This window comes from Corvus kubaryi, unplaced genomic scaffold (genome assembly GCF_017639235.1).
Source record: "Corvus kubaryi isolate FWS band 111438036 unplaced genomic scaffold, C.kubaryi_AGA036_p1.0 41171, whole genome shotgun sequence".
Taxonomy (NCBI): Eukaryota; Metazoa; Chordata; class Aves; order Passeriformes; family Corvidae; genus Corvus; species Corvus kubaryi.
Window position 1 is genome coordinate 23,931 of NW_024581235.1, and position 6,000 is coordinate 29,930.

Sequence of the window (6,000 nt, forward strand, 5' to 3'; positions counted from 1 at the left end):
CTAAGAGCTCTTCAGCACCAACCCCAGTGTGAATAAAATCTCACTGGGCAAGGATCAGTGTTTTTACTGAGTGGCTTGGTGTTGTGGCAATAAGGAGAAGGGAAATGCTCCATCTGCACCTCTGACAGGGATTGAGTTCTCTCTGTCCTCTCCCACAGGCAGAGGTCATCTTTGCACCCAGGTTCTGCTCTGGGGCAGGACAAGCCAAGGACAAGACCAGGATTAACACAGGGAATAAAAAAACCAAACCCCAGCAAAAGCTATTCCCTGGAAAAAGCAGGAAAACCAAGAAGGCTTCAAGTGGGACATCTGATTTGCTTTGTGAGGATGGCTATGGAAAAGCAATTTGCTGTTCCACAGGTAACTTAAGGTGCTGACTTTCAGGAATTTTGTCTCGGCTACGTTTGGCATGAAATTCTTTTATTGTGAAGACACCAGGAAATGACAGTCACTCCTGAAGGACAAATAGCCAAGGCATGATACAGGAAAGGGTGGGGGGAGGAACAGGAGCATTTGGAAGGATCCAGCAAGAACATTATTTTCCCATGTCCAGAAGAGTTAGCACAGAACTGCACTGATCCGTTTCACATATGTCGGAGCCAGAGTTGATGACTGTGGGGCTGAAAGCTGCAGTCCCAGGGAAAATCAAACAGCACTGGCAACTACAGTTGGGGTTAAAACAAGTAAAACAAACAGGGGTTTGTACAACCCATCCAAAACCACTCCTTTCCCAGATTTGGGCTGCACCTTGGTTCAAGAGCAGCCTCCGGAGGTGTGAGAGGTGAAGGCACTGCTCCTTCCCAGTCATCAGGGGAGCAAGGGGTGACAGCAGGGGCAGGCACAAAAAAATTCCTAATACAGTATGTTTTCAGCAAGACATTTTTCTCAGGAAGCACCAAGAGACAAGGAAACCAAACCATTACTCACAAGAAATGTATTTACATTACCCACAAAGAATTCTGACAAATTTGGCAGCTCCACTTACAGTCAGCTCCTCCTGTGACAAAACACCAGCTCAAAATGAACTTATCTGGACAAAATTAGTTTTCTGTGACTGCTGGGAGAGAAGGATAAAGCTTTTTCCTTTGTCCTTTCCTTCCTTGCCCATCAGATGTGGATTCCATGGGGAAAACAGCACTTGTCAGCACCCTCCCTGTTAAAAAGATGTCACACAGCAAATCCATGTTAAAAAATCCATTCATCCACCTGTAGTCAAAAAAAGAAAGATACAGAGAAGCCTATCAAACTTCCCAGGCTGCTTTTAGAGTTTAGTAAAGGTGGAGTTTAATAAATACCAGGTGTAACATCAACCCCCTCTGATGCAGGGACAGGGATCTCATTGCCCAGGAGCAGCACCCCAAAAATCACAGCTGGACTCGATGTGATTAAGGGTCTCTTCCAACCTAAATGGTTCTATTATTCTATAAATTATTCTATAAAGATTATTCTATATTCTATAAAGATTATTCTAGATATAGATAGAATATATATATATATAATTCTATAAATGATTCTATAAAAAATTATTACTCTTGGAGATTGGAGGCTCTTTTTGGTGGAGTTAGAAGTGGACTTGGTGGTTTTCTTCCACGAAGCACTAAAATGAGATGGGATTAAAAAACTCTGCAATGACAGAGAAACAAATTAGCTGGGAACTGAGGTGGCTGTGGAAACGCATGGAAATAGGATTTTTAAAGAAAGGAAATATAGGATTTACTGGTAAATTACAAGTACCTGTGGAAAAGGCAATGAAACTCCAGCTGGAGGCACAGCAGGGCCACAGTGACCTCAGCCAGGACACTTTTCCTTCCTGATCTCCTCCAAACTCCTCCTGAACAGACACAGCTCCTTCGAGACAGCTGCTGAGAATGGGAACATGCAGTTTTCATTATGAGGTTTAAATGCATTTCCCAAAAATAACCTGCTGTTTGGGGCTTTTAGTATCAGAAATAAATCCATATACACCGCTAAAACCTGATTATAATTAGTCACACAAGTAAAATTACGAGTGTAATTAACTACAGCAATTAATTGAAATGCCTTTGGGACATTATTTCCCTTCTTGCAGAGGAATGCAATTTGCATTTAAAGTTACATCACAAAGGGTATAAGATGGTAATCAATTTGGGTTATTTTATTATCTTTTACCTATTAATATCTTCTGAAGTGATTTAGACATCCACTACTCAAATACAGTTTGATGTAAAGGAAACCCAGACAGCTGACACTGTTTTAATGGGTTTTATTTCCCCACAATCCACTCCAAGCTATGTAAACTTTTCCCTGCCCTTCATTTTTTTATTGCCTCACAAAAATATATTGGTTTCCACTGAGTGGAATTACCTTTAGAATGCCACCACCCTTCCTCTCCCCACCTCACCAGGGCTGCTCCTTGCTCCTAGCACACTGAGAGATCTTGATGGATGAGTTTGCAGACTGGGGGTGGTTATGAAGAATTTATGAGAGAGAAAGAAAGGCTGAGAAGTTTTACATTTTGCTGATTGTGCTGATGTCGATATTAAACTCTAAATAAATCATAGACAATCCCTATCAAGAGTGCAGTATCTTTGTCAACCTGCAATCATTGGAGTTTGTGGTGCACAAAGCTCTCAGCTTTACACAAAATGCTTTTCTTACAGGCAGTAAAACATAATTTTTTGCGTCCTGGAGCCCAGCAGCTACCAGGAAACCTGGGAATAATCCTGGGAGAGCAGCAGTGACCTCCCTGAGGAAAACAAAAGGAGTTTCAATCTTAAAAGAGCAGGATAAAGACAAAAAAAATCAACTGTGGAGGTGCTGAGGCTTCTCCAGCCCTGTCAGCTGAGATCTCTGTGAATGATGCCCCAATTTCTATGCAGCGCTTCCTGCCAAACACTTCTGAGAAAAGGAGGATTCACCACTCATTTCCATCTCCTCAGGGCTCCAAATCACTGGTACAGCTCAAACATTTTGGGAACCGGGAGCTGGGCCAGTCCCAGGAGTGTGGAGAGAGCTCAGTCCACAGGGCGGGTTGGGAGCAATTGCCAAGGCTCCATTTACTCCAGTGGTTTTATAACCATTTCTTTTATAACTTTTTTTTTTCTGATTGGCAGGAACACGGTGTCTTATCAAGCCCTGCAAAACCAGCTCTGGTATCACCCACACGAACCCCCCCGGAGCGGGTTCCTATTGTCCCCTTGTTACTGTGGCAGTGCCAGGCCGTAAACGGGAAGCTGGGGTTTATGATCCCGCGGGCAGGAGCGCACATGTGATGGAACCAGATTGATTAACTCTAAAAACCCAGCCATTAAAGCTCATAAAACACAAACACTCCAAACTCGGATGCAATTCCCGCTGCAGCCATGGGGATGGTGTGGGATTAAGGCGGCGAAGGCCTGGCGGGCCCACGGGCAATCCGCAGCCCGCGAGGTACAAACGCCTCACGGAAAGCTCATGAAAAAGCAAAATCCTGCCCGTCTGATCTTAGCAAGTGCTGAAGGACCTCAGGGAAGATTCAGCCTTGGGAAAGAGGCATCAGCTTGGTGAAAGCAGCAGCCACACACGAGGGGTTCCCCGAAGGGCTGTGGGACACGGAACCACCTCGGAGAGTTAAACTCCGTGACAGAAGAAAACCAGCGCGCACAGCAAGATCTAGAAAATGAAATTAACTCTTCTAGTGACAGCTTGGACGAGTCCTCTACCTTCAGGAACATCAACATTGGGGGGTAATTTCCTCTCCTCCCATCCCTTGCTCCTTTTTTCCCTTTTGTTTAAAAAAAAAAAATCCCCACCAGTGACAGCAAAATTCAGCTTTACCAAGGATGCAACAAAGACTGGAATGCACAGCCAGGGAATAACCAGGCACATGAGGGGCTCTCCAGCAGGAAACTGCAAAGATTAGATGAAAACAGCAATGTTCTGAAATAAAAATTCAATTAGGGCCCTACCAAAAGAAAAAAAAATCCCAGCTAGGGCACAGCACAACTGTGGACATGCAGAAATTTAAGATAATACAAGTGACCAACCCACAACACATTCAGCTTTTGGTATTTGAAACATTTGGGGAATCCTAAGCAGTAAAATTGCTGGAAAGTCTTTGGTACAGCTTGCAAAGGATTGTCAGCATCAGTCAGCTGAGCTCCAGGAGGGATTCTGCATGAAAATTATTGTGGCAAAGGCAACATAGAGTGATTGAAGGACTGGATTTGTGCAGGTTGCTGTCCAGCTGAGAGGCCAGCACAGCCAGCCAAAATAAATCTGGCCCCTCTCTGCAAGCAGTCTTCCTCAAATGCCTTCCTTTGGAGTAATCTTTTATTTTAAGCAAAATACACAAACAGAAGAAAACATTGTCAGTTTTACTATTGTACACATGAATCAAAAATATCCACTATAATCATCACCAAAATAAATTATTGTCCCAGTTTGGAATGGTGGGAAACTGCAGTTTTCCTTTCGTTCAAGTGGAGGACATTTTACGGAAAGATATTCCTCAGGGATAACATACATTTTCATGGATTTGAGTAAGAGTTATCATACATTTATTTATATTATGGCTGTGCATATTAAATTTAGTACTGTGGGAAACAGAACAAGAGCCTTAAGTGGCCATTGTTATGCGAGAGAAATGAAGGATGACACTTCCAAAAGGGCAAAAGCCCCTTAAAACAGCAGCTTTCCATGAAATGAAATAGTAGATAGGATATATTTTGATATTTGGATGACTGTACCCTTGTTCTTCAGGCAGGTAACTCCGTGCAGCATTTCCCCAGTAAAGCACTTTACAGCTGCATTTTAAGGCAGAGAACCCAGCTAAGAAAACCCTTCCCTGTCCCCCTTTTCCCTCTTTTTTTTTTTTTTTTTTTTTTTTTAAGCACAAAGCAAAAGAAGTTTTGTTTAACGGGCTGGAGCAATCAGAGGGATCAGAGCTCAGGTTGCGGACGTGTCAGCTTTTCCACCACTGATCCTGTTCCCCTCAGCCATCCTGCATTTATTTTTAAAAGGTCATTAAGCAAGACACAAAAGGTGAAGTGCAATGTTACAGATTTATAACCTGGCTGGGCCCTGCCTGGAACACAAAGCTCAGGTACAGGAGGAGTCTCTTTGTGCTTTGGGACATCAAAGCTCAGCAGCCAAAGGCAGTAAAAGATATTCAGAGGGGAAATTCACATCTGTGTTCTATCCCTCACCTCGCTTTAATCATCCCTTAGTGTATTTTATTTATTTGAACGCTACCCTTCCTCACACTCAGCTTGGCTTTTGCTGTGTCACAGCACCTGCCACTCACGTGGAAGAAAATTTTAAATTATAACCAGAGGTTTGGGCCCAGTTAAATCAGTTAAACAAGAGATTTTGTGCTAAAAGCTGATCATTCTTCAGGTCACTCTTAATTCTTACTACTTAAACTGCTGTTAGTTTGCCACTGAGCAGCCAGATCTCTGGATCATGTTAAAATCAAAATTTAGAGTCCTCTTTAACTGAGCCACTATTTGAAAATGTACACACTGAAAATAATCACCTTCTCTCTAATAATTCATTCATAATCATTTAAAGAAAAAAATAAAGAACTGGAAGGAAAGGTAAGAAGTTTAAACACCCAGTGTGACATCCTTGCTCACATCTCATGGCCAAGCTGCTCCTCTGATATGCTGCCAACTCTTTATCAAAAAGCTTCCACTCCAACTCTCTTTGTTACCAGTTAAATGCTGGGGCTGCCTGTGCTCAAAGAGTCTGTGGGCCCAGAGATTTATTCCCTGGCGTGTGTCTTTTAAACAGGAACATTTATATAATCAAACCTGGAGATAAAAAGGCACGGCCACATGGCAAGCAAACATTTCCAACGCACTTGCTCCTGAGCAAGGTCACAAACACGAGCGTGTGCTCATGGCCAGTGTGTAGCACCGGGGCCTTCCTGTGTGGAATCCTTTCCTGCCCCTTCAAGGAGTGTTTGGGTACAACAGGAATGGCTTTGATTTAAAGGGGTTTTTTATTCTGTATCAAAAGGAAATTCCAACATTCATCCAC